General features: G+C 45.6%; 1 protein-coding gene across 2 annotated transcripts in view; it reads left to right on the forward strand.

The window, feature by feature from the left end:
• The first annotated feature begins 446 nt into the window (after positions 1 to 446).
• Positions 447 to 20,755, forward strand: part of slc26a2 (solute carrier family 26 member 2) — a 37,716-nt gene continuing 17,407 nt past the window's right edge. Inside the window, exon 1 of one of the 2 annotated variants that reach the window (XM_085995320.1) lies at positions 447 to 714. The gene's annotated coding sequence lies outside the window, so the exon portion shown is untranslated. Of the gene's footprint in view, positions 715 to 748; positions 797 to 20,755 lie in introns of those variants that run through there. The other variant, XM_085995322.1, reaches the window with a different exon arrangement.

The raw sequence follows: 20,755 nt of genomic DNA on the forward strand, positions 1-20,755 counted from the left end.
ACAGTTGTGTCTATTTTTGAGTGTTCAGCGACATGCACACAAATAGATTACATTTCTTAAACAAAATGAGTAATGTCCTAGTGACAGTGACGCTGCGAAAGTGGCCTGGGGCGGGCGGGCGGGCAGGCGTGGGGGGGGGGGGGGGGGGGAGGTGAGACTCAATTTTGCCGTTAAACGCAGGCGAGTTTCTGACATGCATGCAAAGTTCCATGTTGGGACTCGAGTATTTCAAAAATACATGGTGTGTATGTACAACAACAAAAAAATTCTCAGTTAAGAAAATAACAATCTTCAGTCGTTGTACCGGCAGAGAATTTGGAGCTGCAGTAAATTGAGGTGGGGGCACTGATCAATATTTATCAGAGCAGACCGCACACAGTGGCTGGAGCGGCAGTCAGTGGGCGGAGCTCTGACCAGTCCGGGGCGGAGCTCTGACCAGTCCGGGGCGGGCCTCACACAGGTCCGCAGAGGTTGGTGCGGCAGCAGCTGGGCGGGGCCCTGATCCACCATCGACCAATCGAAAGCCCGGCTTCTGGCGATGACGTTTCACGGCGTCTTGTTGCGGCAGGGTTACGTGGCCAATGACGCGCCGGATGATACCCAACTGGGAGAAATATTGTTACAGTTTATCTTGCTCTTTTACTTTATAGCCCCAACGCTAGAGTGCAATCAACTGTTACATTGTAATCATTACTAACAGGAGCCTGTCAGCAGGTGAGTGAGTTCATTCTGTAGCGAGGACGAGCAATTTAGTGAGTCTGTTTCAGCAGCACTGGGACGCACCTCCTGTCTGCACGTTAGTACTCAAAAAGCTTATTTGTTTCTGCGTTTATGTGATCTAATGCACTTCTGTGGCTTTCAAAATGGATTATTAGCTACAATTTCTGCTTTACAGAGGGTAATTACTGTCAGATGCTGCTCTTTTGAAAGATAAGGGCAATTTGAACTGCTGGCGTGTCCCTATATTCGACTCCACTGCTTGGTAACATTTAACAGATTCTTTTGTGAGGTGGCAGGTAGATGTAAATGCATAGGAAATGTTTGTGATACATTTATACCCGAAATTCGCCTCTGACGTCGTTCTTGTTTATGGTTTCTTTAAATAAATAGAAAGTGGATGGAAATTCCGAATTAACTTTTTGTGGCGCTTGTGGGAATTTGAAATTAACGCGGGAGGTGGGGGATTAAAAGTTGCTTTGCGGTTGTATTTAAAATTGCAAAAGAAACAGAAAGTACTGGAAAACACTCAGTTGATCAGCCAGCTTCTGTGGAAAGAGAAACCACAAGTTAACTTTTCAGGTCGATGACCTTTCATCAGAGTTGATGTTTCAGGTTCATCCGTGGCGTTTCCTTTTGCAAATCCGTTGAAACCGGTTTTGCAAATTATGGGCTTTTTTGATTGAGAACTTTAGTATAACAGGATAAAGCAGAGTGCTGTATATCTATATATACTGTACTACGCTTAAAACAGCGTGATGTATCTATATGCTATACTACGCTTTCAACACATTAATTGCTGAAGTTAATGCAGTTTTGTTGTCGCATGCACCCTTGAGTAAATAGAAACGTTGTGGATTAGCAGCCCAAATGTTGCTTATTTTTTTAAGGGATATAATGCAATTGTTGATCTTCCATAGGGTTGAGTTAAAGTTTTAGTTAGCAAGTATTTTTAACGTATTCTAGGAAGGGTCTGGTTTGAATTGAATACTTAGTGGATATGGATAATAAGGCTCTACAGTATGTGCTCTAAATTACAAATAATGGTAGTAAAATTGGCTTTTGTTAAAGCGGTTGTTGTCCAAGGGGTAGGCTAAGTTCCTGGAACAGCTGGAAATTGGCCACGCTTGAAAGGCTGCTATGTTGTCGATAGATATGTTTATATTATTCCACATAATATTTAGTGCAAACTTTTTTTGTTTTTAATGTTGCTAAATGTTAATAAATTTGTCATGGTAGACATGACACTTAATGGCACAGTTTTAACAAGTGTGCAGGGACAGAGGGACCTGGGAGTTAATGTGCCTCGGTCTCTGAAGGTGGCAGGACATGTTGAGAGTAGTTAGCAAAGCATATGGGATCTTGGGTTTCATGAAATGAGGTATTGGCCCAGTAATTCCTCTCTGAACGCGTGAGTACGGTCGGGGTACTCACACGTCTGGCCGGAGGAAATGCCGGTGTTCAGCTTGCACAGCGCATGCGGGGAAAACCGGCATTTCCAGTCCTCTGAACGAAGGGGTTCAGAGGCACAGTGCGTGCGACTGCACAGGCAGCGCGTGCGCAGTGAAATTCCTTTTTTTTTTCCAGAGTTGCCCGAGTGTAAAGGCCTCCGGTTTTTACGCGTGGAAAAACCAGACGTAAGTACTTAGTTTTACAGGTAAGTGGGCTTTTAGTACAATTTAGAATTTTTTTTTTTCCCACAGGTTTGTTATTTTTAAAGAATTTACAGTAAGGTAAGTTTAGTTTTAGCCCCGATTTTTTAAAAATTTATTTTTTTCAAAAATTTAATTAATTGTTTAAAATAGTTTTTTAAAGTTATTCATAGTTAATTTAATTACTGGGATGCTTTTTAAAATTTTATTTAAAGTTTAAGTAGTGTTTTGGGGTGCAGTACTTTTCATGAGTTTGACAGTCTTTACTATCAAACTTATGAATGAAGTTTCCCCTCCCCTGATTGGCTGAACAGTGCTCACTAACTACGCCGCTGGGTTAGGTTAGCACAGCGCGCCGGGATCAGAACCTGGCCACTGACAGGAAAGCCACTGCGGGCCAGATTTCAGATGTCGGCGCGCAGGGTGAGCGCACATCGGGGGCTTGCACGCGCGGCAAGCCCCCGACAGGAATTACTGGGCCATTGAGTACAAAAGTAGAGAAGTTATGCTGAACCTTTTTATAAAGCGCTGGTTAGGCCATAACTGGAGTATTGCATCCAGTTCTGGTCACCACACTTTTTAAGAAGGATGTAAAGGCCCTTGAGAGGGTGCAGAGGAGATTTACCAGAATGGTTCTGGGGATGGGTGATCTTAGCTACAAGGACAGGTTGGAGAAGCTGGATTTGTTTTCACTAGAGCAAAAGAGGTTGCCGGGTGATTTGATACAGGTGTACAAAATTATGACGAGTTTGGATAGGCTAGATGGGGAAAGGCTGTTCCCACTAGTTGATGGTACAAGGACTAGGGGACACAGATTGAAGGTTTTGGGCAAGAGATACAGGGGGATGTGAGGAAAAACTTTTTTAGACAGCGAGTGGTGAGGATCTGGAACTCGCTGCCGATGGAAGTGGTGAAAGCAGAGACACTCAATGTTTTCAAGTGGAGACTGGATAGGCACTTGAGGGAAATAAACTTCTAGGGCTACGGGGATAGAGCGGGGGAATGGGACTGACTGGATTGCTCTACAGAGAGCTGGCATGGCCTCCTTCTGTGCTGTTATGACTCTATGATCACCCATGTCATATATCCAATCACCTTTTATTTTCAGACCTGATAATGCCCCATTATCATCTCTAGCACGTATGTAGAGCAGAAGAACATAAACTTGTGCCATTAAAGCAACGGCAGTGTAATACTGTAAAGGACAAACTGATCATAGTTATGTAAAACCAGACTAGACAAAATTTTCTATTGAGATGGGGGATAGATTTTTGAAGCTCCTGATTATTTTATAGAATGTATCAATCCTGCGAACCTTTGAAGTTTTGTTTGTAATGGTACATCTTAATCAAATAACTACAGTCTTTAACTTTTTTCAGTTGCACATGTTAGGGAAGACTGGGATATCAAAGGATATAATCTCATAATATTTGCCTTGCCATGCCACTTGGTGTTTACTGTAAATTTGCTTTGCACAACTGTTGCTAATTCGCAAGTGTAGTTATAATTCTATTCTATACATTCTGAACTATTTGCTAACATTTTGGGATTTTCACAGTCCAAACATTAGATCAGATGTTACAAGCTAATTTTTAGATTCATTGGCCTAGAAATTTGGGTGGTTTGTGCCACCCGCTACCTCCAAGAAATGGTGAAAAAACAGTGGCCGGCGCTCTTCCGCTAACTGGTGGCAGGACCCATGGCAGCCGCCATTTTTGGCAGGTCGGCAGTGCTGCCGTTGCCTGTCATTGGCAAGAGCCTTTTAATGAGTTGGAGCGTGACGTCAGTCGGCATGCAATGCCGTGTTGACGTCAGCTCATCCATTTTGGAGTTCTCCACTCGCATTGCCACCCGCGCTAAATCACGCCAGTGAGTGCTGCTGCTAAAAGGTGTTTCCGCAGCGTTAACGGCCATGAAGAGTCTGGTAGGACTTACGAGGATGGATGCTGGAACTTCAAGCACCTCCTTTACCAAGGTTCTTCTTTTAAACTTTCACTTTGCGGGATGCTGGGGGTTGCATTTTCTGACAGCTTTCCGGGAGGTCTACAGTGTTTATGGGTCAGTAAATCAATGGGTGAACTCCATTGCAATGATTGAAGATGATCTCTGATCAGATCACTTTTTTCTCTGCATTCATATCATAAACTATTAAAAAATCGACAAAACATCGCGTGGCAGCTACTGCTTTTGTAAGCAACTGTTCGGGTCGCTGCTTTCTTCCCCGTTCCCCTACACTGCAAGCGGGAGTCAGTGGCGACCTTTGGCCCCCTTCTGAGATTTGTGCTGCAAAGAGCGCGTTACACTAGGAAATCATCGCCACGCTGATGATGAGCAGGCAGTACCAAAATGCCGGTACTGCCTGCGCGCTCTCGGCCGGAGGCCGTTAGCCTTGGCCATTGATATTACCGGCAGGTTTTCAGTGTTCCCCAATTTCTAGGCCATTGTTTTCAAACAGTGGACCTGCATGGCACAAGAAGACCAGGTAGCAGAATCATGCTTGCATGCATAGTTCAGCGGTACAGTTGTAAGCTAATAAGATGGTGCTTCCATTTCTGCAGGGTGCAAGACCTGTCTGAAGCAGTGTTTTCTGTCAGCTTCTCTAGATGCAGCAGTACCAGAGCAGCAACAGAATTATAGGGATGCTGGCTGCAGATGGGATGTACAACCAGTAATGCACTTTTGCAAGCACTGCGCCATATGGAATGTTTCAGCCATTAGCAAAAGTTTGGTTAGCAGAAAATAGTCAAAATTGTGACTGTCAAGCAGTTGGGCATGTCCAGCTGTTTGTCTGTTGCCACTGATAGGATTGAAACAGCCTGCAATATAAATGGGGCTGGTTCCACTGCACTGAGGACCAAGGCTGTTACAGTTGCTGCTGCTTAAAGTGGTTCTGTAATACAGTTAGAGCATTATTTTATGATTGAAATAAATCAAAGTACCATTGCAACTTTCTACAGAATGAATTGGTTGGGACTGAGAGTAGATCAACACCATAACTAACCACAGTTCCAAGAATATATTACCACCTTGTGATGATTACAGTCAACTGTTATTGTGTATAGTATATACAGCTGCTATAGTTGTGATAATTTCAGTAAGTTAGCTGATTTGTAATTGCATTACTTGTGTTCTAGAGCCTAACTGTAGCATTTATTAGTACATCAAAATGAGTGACCTTACTATGTCTAACAAACCTAAGTAAACCACAGTTAAACTTTTCCTCCTGTAGCTGGGTGCTAAAGATGAGTGTTAGCTTGGCTCAGCTGGTAGAACTTTGGGCTCTGGGTCAGAAGATTATAGTTTCAAGCCCCATACCAGCACTTAGGCACAGAATCTAGGTGTATTGAGGGCCTATTGCATGCCAGGTGAGCCATTAAGCCAAGGCCCCAAACTGCCTGTTTTGATGGATTAGGTATGTTATAGATTTTATGGCAAGGAAATGTCTCTGGCTCACATTCTTCCCTTAACCAAAAGCACCAAATAACAGAATTAACTAGTCATTCATCTCACTGTTGTTTGTGAGACCTTGTTGTGCATATATTGGATGCTTGTTCACTTATATAACAATAGTGACTGCATTTCAAAGTAATTAACTGCTTGTAAAGTGCTTTATGATTATGTAAAATCACTCCATTCTCCCAGGATCATCCTAGAAAATAAAGGTAACCCCCCAGCTTCTTTGCTGCACTACTGACTGTCTCCTTCAATCATTGTCCCCTGCCTTCCAACAGCAAGTATGAGGAAATAACAACAGAAAATGCTGGAAAAACTCAGCAGGCCAGGCAACATCCGTGGAGAGAAATTAGAGTTGATGTTTCGGGTCGAAACCCTTTTTTAGAACTGGAAAGGAAATGAAATAGATCGAAGGCAAGGCTGCGATAGAACAAAAGAAGTAAAGGGACATTAAGAGGTATTCAAAACCAGACGAGATGGTAATAGGACAGTGGAGACAAAAGACGGCTCAGATTAGGTGTGAAGTGTACTGGCAGGATGGGAGACAGCTGCCATGTGGGAGAGGGGAAAAAAAGGAAAAGGGGGGGAAGGGAAGACCCAAAACAAAGGGGTGGAAAAAAAAAATGTAAGTAAAAATGTAATAGGGACCGAGGTTAGGCACGTTGCAGCCTTCCGGACTCGATATCGAGTTCAACAATTTCAGATCATAACCTCGGCCCCTATTACATTTTTACTTTTTTTCCCCACCTCTTTGTCTTGGGTCTTCCCTCCCCCCCCCCACCCCCCCTTTTTTTCTCTCTCCCACACGGCAGCTGTCTCTCATCCTGCCAGTACACTTCACACCTAATCTGAGCCGTCTTTTGTCTCCACTGCCCTATTACCATCTCGTCTGGTTTTGAATACCTCTTAATGTCCCTTTACTTCTTTTGTTCTATTGCAGCCTTGCCATCGATCTATTTCATTTCCTTTCCAGTTTTGAAAAAGGGTTTCAACCCGAAACGACAACTCTAATTTCTCTCCACGGATGTTGCCTGGCCTGCTGAGTTTTTCCAGCATTTTCTGTTGTTATTTCGGATTTCCAGCATCTGCAGTATTTTGCTATCAGCAAGTATGAGGAGCTACGGACTTCTCTGTCACTAAGATTGAAACCTTCATCCATGCCTTTGTCAATACAATTTTGAGCCTTCACATAATCTTTACCTTAAGCTAAGTGGTTTAATTTGTGGAAAAAAAAAAAAAAAAAAAAAAATTTGCTTCTATTTCCTTTACCTATTTGCTGTTACTGCATATAAGGGATTTTTTTTTAGTTAATTATTAAAAACTGGGACCATAGAAAATGTCAGCAAGATTTGTAACTGCTCACCTGCTAATCTTGTTACTAGAGTACAGTCAGCAAGAAATTTACAATCGCATGTTATTACTCACCCTAAAAGGTGCAAGAGCTCTTTTACACTAAAGTCATTCAGTCAGAATTGTGACTAAGTGTTTGCTCGAGATATTATGATATTAATGTGCACTGTTGTTACTGAGAGTGCTCTTTCATCTTGCATATATGATTTTATAGATTGATCTTGGTTTACGGTTAATAGTCCATTCCTATGTTGCTTCTGTCCTAATTCTCTTAATAACTTGCTACCAGTTTGATAAAATGTTATATCCCTGTGTAAAACTGTCCCATTAAGCAGGTCAGATGCATTATGCAGAAGCCACTGTTGGAGCTGGATATAAATGATCAACTGGTCATGACTTTGAATTTGGCACCCAAATCATTAGGTCTGTATGAAAGGGAAGAATTCAGGAACATCTCCAATATACAAAACACATCATCAGAGTACAGATATCAGAATGTAGTAACAAGGTAAAGTAAGACGGGAGAGCAGGAGGCCAGTAACTCTTATATAGGTGGAGCTGTTGCTAAACCCGAAACACTACAGTGTAGTGTCTCCCACCCTTCCACCTCCTCTAACCTTTTAGGGGTTAGGGGAAGTTGAAAAGGTAGGTTCAATTTATTTTATTTCAGGAGCCTAACCTAGGTGGAGAAGGTTCCAGGACAGGAGGCGGCAGTGAAAATACAACACCAGAAAACAGGTAGGTGACTGGTTGGTGAGTACTTTCACAAACTTATTCTAAGTAGAATTCAATAGTTAAGCTAAATCGTAGTAAATAAAAGGGTATTGTAAGGGTTAAGTCATGGAAGGGCAGCTCGGACCCGTGTCATGCTTCTCCTGTGCCATGTGGGAAATCAGGGACACTGTCCCTGACAACTATGTGTGCAGGAAGTGTGTCCAGCTGCAGCTCCTAGCAGACCGCATGGCGGCGCTGGAGCTGCGAATGGACTCACTCTGGAGCATACGCGATGCTGAGGATGTTGTGGATAGCACATTCAGTGAGTTGGTCACACCGCAGGTAAAGGCTAGCTCAGACAGTAAATGGGTGACCAAAAGGCAGGGTAAAGGCAGGAAGGTAGTGCAGGAGTCACCTGCGGTCATCTCCCTCCAAAACAGGTTTACCGTTTTGGGTACTGTTGGGGGAGATGACTTATCAGGGGAAGGCACCAGCAGCCAGGTTCAGGGCACCATGACTGGCTCTGCTGCACAGAAGGGTGGGAAAAAAAGGGATAGGGCTATAGTGATAGGGGATTCAATTGTAAGGGGGATAGATAGGAGTTTCTGTGGCCGAGACCGAGACTCCAAGATGGTATGTTGCCTCCCTGGTGCAAGGGTCAAGGATGTGTCGGAGCGGGTGCAGAGCATTCTGAAGGGGGAGGGGGATCAGCCAGTTGTCGTGGTACATGTAGGTACCAACGATGTAGGTAAAAAGAGGGAGGAGGTCCTACAAGCTGAATTTAGGGAGTTAGGAGCTAAATTGAAAAGTAGGACCTCAAAGGTAGTAATCTCTGGATTGCTACCAGTGCCACGAGCTAATAAGTTTAGAGAGAGTAAGATAGATAAGCTAAATACGTGGCTTGAGCAGTGGTGCAAGGGAGAGGGATTTAAATTCTTGAGGCATTGGAACCAGTTCTTGGGGAGGAGTGACCTGTACCAAGGGGACGGTCTACACCTGAGCTGTGAGGGAGCCGATGTCCTCGGGGTAATATTTTCTAGGGCGGTTCGGGAGGATTTAAACTAATTTGGCAGGGGGATGGGAACCTAGATAGTGGAAAAGAGGGAAGTCATATGAAGTCAGAAATAGATGGTAGAAAGGTGAGAAGCAATAAGCAAAGGAGAGAAACACAAAGGGCCAAACTAATTCATAATGAGAGTGTGAAAAAAGCAAGCCTGAAGGCTTTGTATCTTAATGCTAGAAGCATTAGGAACAAGGTGGATGAATTAGTTGTGGAAATAGAGGTAAACAAGTATGATTTGATTGGGATTACAGAAACGTGGCTGCAGGGTGGGCAAGGCTGGGAACTTAACATCCAGGGATATACAATATTTAGGAAGGATCGGCAAAAAGGTAGGGGAGGTGGGGTAGCATTGCTGGTAAAGGAGGGGATTAATGCAATGGAAAGGAAGGATATTAACTCGGATGAAACGGAATCTGTATGGGTAGAAATGAGAAATAGCAAGGGGAGGAAAACGTTAGTGGGTGTGATATATAGGCCTCCAAATAGTAATATGGAGGTGAGGGAAGGCATAAAAAGGGAAATTAGAGAAGCGTGCGATAAGAGCACAGCTGTCATCATGGGTGACTTTAATTTACATATTGATTGGACTACCCAAATTAGTAAAAATTCTGAGGAGGAGGAATTCCTGGAATGTTTTCGGGACGGTTATCTGGACCAATATGTCGAGGAGCCGACTCGAGATCAGGCCATTTTAGACTGGGTATTGTGCAATGAGAAGGGACTTATCAACAATCTTCTTGTACGAGGCCCCTTGGGTCAGAGCGATCATAATATGATCGAGCTCTCAGTCGAGATGGAGAGTGAGGAAATTGAATCAGAGACTAAGGTCCAGAACTTAAATAAAGGGAATTACGAGGGTATGAGACGGGAATTGGGTAAGATTGATTGGGTGGTGTTTCTGGGGGGATTGACAGTGGATAGACAATGGCAAGCATTCAAAGATAGAATGGAAGAATTCCAGAACATGTTTATACCGGTTTGGCATAAAAAATAAACCTAAAAAGGTGGCTCAACCGTGGATAACGAGGGAAATTAGGGACAGCATAAAATCAAAAAAAAGGGCATATCAACTGGCAAAAAAAAGCACCAGACCGGAAGATTGGGGGCAGTACAGGATACAGCAAAAGAGGACAAAGGGATTAATCAGGAAGGGGAAAATAGAATACGAAAGTAAACTTGCAGCAAACATAAAGACAGACTGCAAAAGCTTTTATCGGTATATCAGGAGGAAAAGACTGGTAAAATCCCAAGTCGGTCCCTTGCAGTCCGATTCGGGAGAATATATAATGGAGAATAAGGAAATGGCAGACCAATTAAACTCAGAAGCTGGCTGCTGCTGCCTTCCCCTGGTAAGTCATCCCCCTCATCTGCTGGAATTTTTTGAGGAAGTAACTGGTAAAATAGATGGGGGAGAGCCAGTGGATGTGGTGTACCTTGACTTCCAGAAAGCCTTCGATAAGGTTCCACACAAAAGATTATCATGCAAAATTAAGGCTCATGGGATTGGGGGCAAAGTATTAACGTGGATAGAGAACTGGCTGGCGGATAGAAAACAGAGAGTTGGAATAAACGGCTCGTTTTCGGAGTGGCAGGCAGTGACCAGCGGGGTGCCGCAAGGATCTGTCCTGGGACCCCAGCTGTTCACAATATATATAAATGATCTGGATCAGGGAATTGGATGCAATATTTCCAAATTCGCTGACGACACTAAACTAGGAGGAGGGGTGGGCTCTGATGAGGATGTCAGGAGGCTACAGTGCGATTTGGACAGGTTGGGGGAATGGGCGGATACGTGGCAGATGCACTATAATGTGGATAAATGCGAGGTTATCCACTTTGGGGGTAAAAACAGGAGGGTAGATTATTATCTAAATGGCAATAGATTGGGAGATGGGGAAGTGCAGAGGGACCTGGGTGTTCTTGTGCACCAGTCACTGAAGGAGAGCATGCAGGTGCAACAGGCGATTAAGAAGGCAAATGGTATGTTGGCCTTCATATCAAGGGGGTTCGAGTATAGGAATAGGGATACCTTACTACAGCTGTACAAGGTGCTGGTGAGACCGCATCTGGAGTATTGTGTACAGTTTTGGTCGCCCCATCTGCGGAAGGATGTTCTTGCCATGGAAAGAGTGCAGCGGCGATTCACCAGGCTGATACCTGGAATGGCGGGAATGACCTACGAGGAGAGATTGAATAGTTTGGGCTTGTACTCACTGGAGTTTAGAAGATTGAGAGGGGATCTCATCGAAACATATAAAATTATGGCAGGCCTGGACAGGCTGAATTCAGAGAGAATGTTTCCAATGGCAGGGGAGCACAGAACCAGGGGCCACAGTCTAAAAATAGCGGGCAAATCATTTAAAACAGAGATGAGGAAGAATTTCTTCACTCAGAGTGGTGAGCCTGTGGAATTCCCTGCCACAGAGGGCTGTGAAGGCTAATTCAATAAATATTTTCAAGAGAGAATTGGATATATTTCTGAAGGCTAAGGGGATTAAGGGTTACGGAGAAAAGGCGGGGACGGGGTACTGAACTGGTAAGATCAGCTAAGATCTCAGATGAAGATCAGCCATGATCTCATTGAATGGCGGAGCAGGCTCGAAGGGCCGAATGGCCTACTCCTGTTCCTATCTCTATGTTTCTATGTTTCTATGTTTAACTTGTACTGGTGTATGTCCAAAATTCAATCTTCATTACCAAATGTTCTTGGCTTGAGTAATTTGACTGGGAACTATAGCTGAAGTAAAACACTTGGGCTGTGTTGGATTTGTATCTCCAGCCAAGAACATTTGGTAATGTGGACGTCTGCCAGTTTTTCTAAGTAAATGTTTTACAATATTATTACTGTCTCTTGGCACTTCATGCACAATGCATTGACTGCCATTATGTCAGCAGATCGAGCAACCATTTTCATAGAATCACAGAAAGTGACAGCACGGAAGGAGGCCATTTCGGCCCATCGTGTCCGCGCCAGCCAACAAAGGGCTACCCAGCCGAATCCCACTTCCCAGCTCTTGGTCCGTAGCCCTGCAGGTTACAGCATCCCAAGTGCACATCCAAGTACTTTTTAAATGTGGTTAGGATTTCTGCCTCTACCACCCTTTCAGGCAGTGAGTTCCAGACTCCTACAACCCTCTGAGTGAAGAAATTTCCCCTCAAATCCCCTCTAAACCTTCCACCAATTACTTTAAATCTGTGCCCCCTGGCTTTTTTACCCCTCTGCTAAGGGAAATAGGTCCTTTCCATCCACTTTATCTAGGCCCCCCTCATCATTTTATACGCCTCCATAAGGTCTCCCCTCAGCCTCCTCTGTTCCAAGGAAAACAAACCCAGCCTATCCAGTCTTTCCTCATCGCTAAGATTCTCTACTCCCGGCAACATCCTTGTAAATCTCCTCTGTACCTTCTCGTGCAATCACATCTTTCCTGTAATGTGGTGACCAAAACTGCACGCAGTACTCTAGCTGAGGCCTAACTAGTGTTTTATACAGTTGAAGCATAACCCCCCCCCCCCCCCCCCGCTCTTGTATTCTGTGCCACGGCTAATAAAGGCAAGCGTTCCGTATGCCTTCTTAACCATCTTATCTACCTGGCCTGCTACCTTCAGGGATCTGTGGACATGCACTCCAAGGTCCCTTTGTTCCTCTACACTACTCCGTGTCCTACCATTTAAAGTGTATTCCCTTTCCTTGTTGGCCCTCCCCAAATGCATTACCTCACACTTCTCCGGATTGAATTCCATTTGCCACTGTTCTGCCCACCTGACCAATTTATTGATATCTTCTTGCAGTCTACAGCTTCCTTCTTCAGTATCAACCACACAGTCGATTTTAGTATCATCTGCAAACTTCTTAATCATAGCCCCTATATTCAAGTCTAGATCATTGATATATACCACAAAAAGCAAGGGACCTAGTACTGAGCCCTGCGGAACCCCACTGGAAACGGCCTTCCAGTCACACAAGCACCCATCAATCATTGCCCTCTGCTTCCTGCCTCCGAGCCAGTTTTGAATCCAATTTGACACTTTGTCCTGGATCTCGTGGGCTTTTAACTTTGTGACCAGTCTGCCATGTGGAACCTTATCGAAAGCCTTGCTGAAGTCCATATACACTACATCAAATGCACTACCCTCATCTACCCTCCTTGTTACCACCTCAAAAAATTCAATCAAGTTTGTCAGACACGACCTTCCCTTAACAAATCTGTGCTGACTATCCTTGATTAATCCGTGTCTTTCTAAATGAAGATTTATCCTGTCCTTCAGAATTCTTTCCAATAATTGTCCCACCACCGAGGTTAGGCTGACTGGCCTGTAATTACTCGGTCTATCCTTTTCTCCCTTTTTAAACATCAGCAGTCCTCCAGTCCCCCGGCACCACACCTGAAGCTAGAGGGGATTGGAAAATGATGGTCAGGGCCTCTGCTATTTCCTCTTTTGCTTCTCTTAACAGCCTGGGATACATTTCATCCGGGCCTGGGGATTTATTCACTTTTAAAGCTGCTAAACCCCTTAATGCTTCCTCTCTCACTATGTTTATTTCATGTAATATTTCACACAAGTAGCATCCTACTAACAGCAATGAGATGAATATGGTGACGTTTGTTGATGTTGGTCAGGATCCTGGGCATGCTACCTGCTATTATTTGAATTGTTCCGTGAGATCTTTACCATCCATCTGAACCATTAGAATGGGGCTTTGGGGATGAAAGAAAGACTTGCATTTATATAGCACCTTTCATGACCACCGGACATCTCGAAGCGCTTTACCGCCAATGAAGTACTTTTGGAGTGCAGTCACTGGCTGGAGAAGGAATCAGTGGCAAGGGAGCAGAGTTTGAGACTGGGACCAAAGACATTTGCTTTGGTCTTCCTGATAATCAGCTTTAGAAAGTTATGACTCATCCAGGAGTTGATGTCAGATAACCAACCCGTGACCTTTGCCACCTAGAAGGACAAGGTTAGCAGGCGCATGGGGGCACCACCACCTCGAAGTTCCCCTCCATGTCACACACCATCCTGACTTGGAAATATATCGCTGTTCCTTCATTGTCGCTGGGTCAAAATCCTGGAACTCCCTTCCTAACAGCACTGTGGGAGTACTTTCAGCACACTGACTGCAGCAGTTCAAGAAGGTGGCTCACCACCACCTTCTCGAGGGCAGTTAGGGATGGGCAATAAATGCTGCCCTTGCCAGCGATGCCCACATCCCAGGAATGAATTTAAAAAAAAATGTCTGGCAGCATAGATGTAGCTGAGGTGTTGAGAGAAGAGGTAGAGCTAGGTGTTATTACTGGACATGTAAAAGTTGATCTGTGCCTGCAGATGATGTTGCTAAGGGGCAGCATGTCCATCAGGAACAAATAAGTGCCACCAGAAATAGTGATGCACTGGCTTCATTTGGATAGTTATAAATGGAGCCATGAAAAGGTAGTTCCAGCGGACTGGGCAACAGTGGAGAGACATTGAATGAGCAAGGTGTGATCAACTGTGCCAATCAGTGTGGAAAGGTTGAGGAGGAAAAATGCATCATTATTAGTCAGAAAGAATATCGCTTGTAACTGGTTAGGGTCTTTTCAGTGTTGTAAGTAGGACAGAAGCTGAACTAGTGAGATTCAAGTAGGCAGTTTCAGTCGAGCTAAGCACAGAACAACGGATTTGAGAATCTGATGAAAAGTAGGTTGGAGATGGGGCATTAGTTGCAGATGACAAAAGTGAGGTTTTTTTTTGTTGGAGAGGGGTGATGATAGCGGCATTGAAGTAGAGGGGCAGTGCCTGTATCAGTTAGTGTGGAGGCCAGGAAGGCAGTTGAGTGGGAAGGTGATTGAGGGATGAGAAAATGGATCATCCCCACTTCTAACCTTATAAGAACATAGGAAATAGGAGCAGGAATAGGCCATTTGGCCCCTCGAGCCTGCTCTGCCATTCAATAAGATCATGGCTGATCTAGGGATGAAGCAGCTGAAGATGGTTGGGCCTAGGACATTGCCCTGAGGAACTCCTGCAGCGATGTCCAGTGGCTGAGATGATTGACCTCCAACAACCACAACCATCTTCCTTTGTGCAAGGTATGACTCCAGCCAGTGGAGAGTTTTCCCCCTGATTCCCATTGACTTCAATTTCACTTGGGCTCCTTGATGCCACACTTGGTCAAATGCTGCCTTGATGTCAAGGGCAGTCACTCTCCCCTCACATCTGGAATTCAGCTCTTTTGTTCCTGTTTGGAACAAGGGTGTAATGAGGTCTGGAGCCGAGTGGTCCTGGCAGAACCCAAACTGCGCTTCGGTGATCAGGTTATTGGTGAGTAACTGCTGCTTGATGGCACTGTCAACGACACCTTCCATCACTTTGCTGATGATTGAGTGTAGACTAATGGGGTGGTAATCGGCCAGATTGGATTTGTCCTGCTTTTTGTGGACAGGATATACTTGGGCAGTTTTCCACATTGTTGGGTTGTAGCTGTACTGGAACAGCATGGCTAGAGGCGCGACTAGTTCTGGAGCACAAGTCTTCAGCATGACGGCCGGGATGTTGTCGGGGCCCATAGCCTTTGCTGTATCCAATGCGCTGAGCGGTTTCTTGATATCACGTGGAGTGAATCAAATTGGTTGCAGACTGGCTTCTGTGATGGTGGGGACCTCAGGGAGGCTGATATGGATCATCCACTCGGCACTTCTGGCTGAAGATGGTTGCAAATGCTTCAGCCTTGTCTTTTGCACTCACCTTGCTGGGCTCCACCATCTTTGAGGATGGAGATATTCATGGAGCCGCCTCCTTCCGTTAGTTGTTCAATTGTCCACCACCATTCACGACTGGATGCGGCAGGACTGCAGAGGTTTGATCTAATCCATTGATTTTGGGATTGCTTAGCTCTGTATATACAGTAAACTTTCGATTAACTGGAACACTCTATCCACCGGCAAAATTCAGGAGTTGGTTCAGGTAACTTTTTTTACTTTTAGTTACTTTTTTTACTCCATTTGCTGCTGTGCAAGGGTGTAGCTGAAGCTGTTGCTAAGCTACAGAGATGCTTGCAACTTGTGCCGATTGTTTTGAAGCTGTTGAAGCAACAGGGTTTGTTGCTTTATACGGAGGTCTGAGCTCCGTATCTTTTACTATAGCGTTCGGTTATCCGGAATTGTTGATGAACCGGCAACACGTCGGTCCCGTCCGTGCCGGATACCAGAAAGTTTCCTGTAGCATGCTGCTTCCACTGTTTAGCATGCATGTAATCCTGTGTTGCAGTGTTCCCAGGTTGGCACCTCATTTTTAGCTATGCCTGGTGCTGCTCCTGGCATGCTCTTCGACACTCCTCATTGAGCCAGGGTTGTTCCCCATGGCTCAATGAGGAGTGCAGAAGCGCATGCCAGGAGCAGCACCAGGTGTACCTAAAAATGAGGTACCAACTTGTGGAAGCTGCAACACAGGACTACGTGCATGCTGAACAGTGGAAGCAACATGCTTCTCCGAGTGAAGAGGGTGGTTTGCAGCCTGATTTTTTTGTTTTTTTTGTTTCCATTTGTTAACTTAAATGGATGGATAATTGGTGCACTATGGTACAGATAAACAGTTCTCCCCACCCAACTTACCTCTTTTCCCTACCCCTGCCCAGGTAGTTATTTATACCCAAGTGTAAAGAAGACAATCTGACCCAAGAACTCCCTCCTAGACCTATCCTGAATCTTTTTACTGCTGATGCAAATTCATTGGAAATCATAACTAATGCCTTTACCCCATGATACACACAAGAGCTGGCAACTTCTATAATCTATACAGTAACAAAATACTGCAGGTGCTGGAAATCTGAAATAACAACTGAAAATGCTGGAAGCACTCAGCAGGCCAGGCAACATCCATGGAGAGAGAAACAGAGTTTAACGTTTCAGGTCTGGGACCCTTTGTTAACTCTGTTTTTCTCTCCATGGATGCTGCCTGGCCTGCTGAGTGCTTCCAGCATTTTCTGTTGTTATTTCTATAATCTTTTTTTTGTCTGTTGTACATTGAGACATTTCTGAATAGCCCACTCAAAAACTGGACAGTTAATAACTGTAATCTTCACTCACAGATTTGTCACAGCTCATCCTGTAGATGTCTCCAGAGACAATGTCACTGCATCTCTCTTTGGCTAATCTTGTTTAGTTCACCATGAGAGAAGCTTAAAATATGCATGAAGGGATTGCTCCCCTTCTTGGTAAGTGGTTAGACTAAAAAAACTTCCCTCTAGTCATGAACAAATTAGTGTGAGCAGCAACCAAACCTAGGACTCCAGTTCAGTTTTTAACAACTTAACATGCAGGCTACTTGGTAAAGATTGTAGATTTTTACAATGTCCTTGATGAACTGGTTGAGGTTGGCTTTATTCCCAGAATAGTGTGCATCACATCTAGATTTCTTAACCACCTTTATGCCTGCAGTAAGCCGTGTTGCATTTTGAACTTTTGTCAAAGGAACATGTTTAATTTGGATGAAAAAACCTTTGATTTACGAAATGGAAGTTACACAAGAAAATCTCAATACTAACTGATCCCAATGAGTCAGAGGAGGTGTTGTTTCATAACAATGTGAAACTTATCAGGAAAATCTGTTTGGGGGGAAAGTGTTATGGAAAGTCAGTATGACACTTCGTGTGCACTAAACCCATAGGGCTCGATTTTTAACTGAGCCTTGGAGGCGTGCGGGGGGGTTAAAATCGCAAAAACTGGTGGGCGAGACCCCTGCCCCCGCCTGGTTCCTGACTCCGAGCCATTTTTACTCTGGCGTGTCTGATGGTCCCGAATCCGTCCCGCATCCAACAGACGGGACTGGTCTTTAAGGCCCTTAATCACCACTAAATGGCCTCTATAATGCCATTTTAACAGTCCCTTGCACTTTTAACCCTTTTCCCACGTAAAACACGCCTGGAGGGAATCACGACTGTGAAACCTGGCGGGAGCACTATTGGATTGCTGACTATCAACTGCAGGTCAACCATTAAAGAGGAGATTTGATCAGCCATGATTTGCAGGTGGCAGGACTTAGTGGTCTCAGGTTTGGGGCAACTTTTAGAAGGCTTAACCACACCTGTGGAAGGTTGGCGCCTCACACCCATCTCCAGTGTGGCCTCCTGGGAAACCCCTTTTGCTAGCTTCCTCAATGGAGGCATATACTCACTGGAGTTTAGAAGATTGAGAGGGGATCTCATCGAAACATATAAAATTCTGTCAGGCCTGGACAGACTAGATGCAGGAAGGATGTTTCTGATGGCCGGGGAGTCCAGAACCAGGGGTCATAGTCTAAGGATAAGGGGTAAGCCATTTAGGACTGAAATGAGGAATTTCTTCACCCTGAGAGTGGTGAACCTGTGGCATTCTCTGCCACAGAGGGCGGTGGAGGCCAGTTCATTTAAATATATTCAAGAAGGAGTTGGATATATTTCTTAAGGCTAAAGGGATCAAGGGATATGGGGAGAAGGCAGGGACAGGGCACTGAATTTGGATGATCAGCCATGATCTCATTGAATGGCGGAGCAGGCTCGAAGGGCCGAATGGCCTACTCCTGCTCCTATCTTCTATGTTTCTATATAACAGAAGCATGGGAGCCATTTTTTTTATTTCCCTTCTGGGCATTAGAGGAGCTCGAGCAGCAGGAGCGACAGGCTGCTGCTCACCCACCTGAGGCAGCACAGGCCAGAAGGGGGCAGCGCCTGGAAGCCTGTTGGTGCAGGAGATACCCCCCAAACAGGGTCTACAGACACAGGGTCAGCTACCTCAACATGACTGAGCAGCAGTGCCAAAGGCGGCTCCGACTTTCACGAGAGGTTAGTGACTGACATCTGCACAATGCTACAGCAAGACCTGCCCAGAGGACCAGGTAGACACTCCTTACCAGTGGCCATCAACGTCACCACCGAACTCGACCTTTTTGCCTCCGGCTCATTCCCGGGATCAGCAGCAGACATCAGCGGCATTTGCCAGGCGGCTGCACACACTTGCATCATGCAGGTAACCGATGCCCTCTTTGTGCGCGAAGGCAATCACATCCATTTCACCAGGGATCGCGCAAGTGTGATGGCGCGATCGGTTGGATTAGCTCATCTGGCAGACTTTCCAAGGGTGCAGGGCATCGTTGACTGCACACATGTGGCCCTTAGGGCATCCCATCGCAATCCAGGTATTTTTGTCCACCGCAAGGGCTTCCACTCTCAACGTTCAGCTGGTGTGTGACCACAAGGAGATTTGCATGTTTGTGCCATGTACCCTGGCAGCTGCCATGACTCCTTCATACTGCGCCAGACTAGTGTGCCTCTGCTATTCAGGCCGCCAGACCAACTTCACGGATGGCTACTTGGAGATAAGGGCTATCCCCTGAGGACTTGGCTAATGATGCCGTTGAGGAGGCCAGCCAACGAAGCTGAGGAGCGCTACAACTCCAGCCACATTTCCATCATGTCCATTATCGAGCAAACCATCGGTTTGCTGAAGATGCGCTTCAGATGCCTGGATAGATCAGGTGGAGCCCTACAGTACTCAGCAGCTAGGGTCTCCAGAATCATCGTGGTTTGCTGTGCACTTCACAACATGGCATAGCGTCGTGGCTTGCAGATTGCTGAGGACCAAGTGGCTCCTCACATACCCTCCTCAGATGAGGAGGAGGAGGAGGGTGAGGGCAAAAACGACCATCCTCCAGAGGACCAAAACCAGCGGCAGCATTACGCCAGAACATTGCCGCCCGGGATGCAAGGAACACACTCATCCTGGCCAGATATGCTTAGCCTAGCCGATCAAGCATTTTTGCCTCGCAGCTTCTTACCTGAGCATCGACAATGGTCAAGACCCTGCGGATTCCTAGCTATTTGTCCAGCATACTGACAGTTGCAAGTAATCCTAAGCTCTCAATGTGAAGTCCCATTTGCGAAATGACACACACCACAAATACAGCAGTAGCCATCAGGCTTTTTATTGACAGAATTCATCTGATGGCTTTTTTAACAATACATAAAATTTCACCCAAGTGACTACCCTTGTGACTACTTGTGCTTTATTTTCCTCTTGCGCGTGCTCCTACGTCGTGGTTCCCCTGTGGCTTCAGCAGATGTGGAGGCCCCTTGCTCACTTTGCTGCTGCTCCTGTCTCGACACCTTTGGCGGGCGTCCTCTGGGGTGGCGAGCCTGTGAGGGCTCGTCAACAGTCTGCTGCTCCTGCGGCTGTGCAGGGGTTGAGACATCTATCTCACTTGGGTGTGGACTCTGGTGGGGCTCTGACCGAGGACTCTGCAGTGGCATGGAAGTGTGAGCGCCTGGAGAGGAACCCCCACTTCCTTGAGGTCTGCCACCAACCTCCCTCTCATGGGTCAGCTCCCCCTCTGCGCCTGCAAGTGGCTGGAGGGCACCTTGCTGCACATCAGGGGGGCCATGGGGACCCGTATCTGCAATGGCAGTCCTACTCGGAAGGACTTCCATGAAGGCCTGGTTTCTATGTTCAATAGATGCCCATCGCTCCTCAGATGTTCTATTCTGAACATTCACCATGTTTTACATACCCTGGCGACTAACCTCCTCCATGGCCGTAGTCCTCTCCTCTACCGTAGCCAGCCTTACCACGGAGGCAGCAATCATTTCCACGTAGGTAGCCATCCTTTCCGTGTTGATGCGTTCATGCGCCAAGGACTCCACAAAGGCTCTGCTCATGTTCGTTATGGACTCCTTCATTCGCTCCACACTCGCTGCGACCCTAGAGACAAAACCTGCCAGAGACTTCTGCATCTGTGCATAGAGTTTCATCACCTCTGATCTTATGGATGGACCCAGAGGCAGAGGGTCGACATGCAG

This window comes from Somniosus microcephalus, chromosome 8 (assembly GCF_052327205.1).
Source record: "Somniosus microcephalus isolate GS21.2 chromosome 8, FLI_Smic_1.0, whole genome shotgun sequence".
In the NCBI taxonomy this organism is placed as follows: Eukaryota; Metazoa; Chordata; class Chondrichthyes; order Squaliformes; family Somniosidae; genus Somniosus; species Somniosus microcephalus.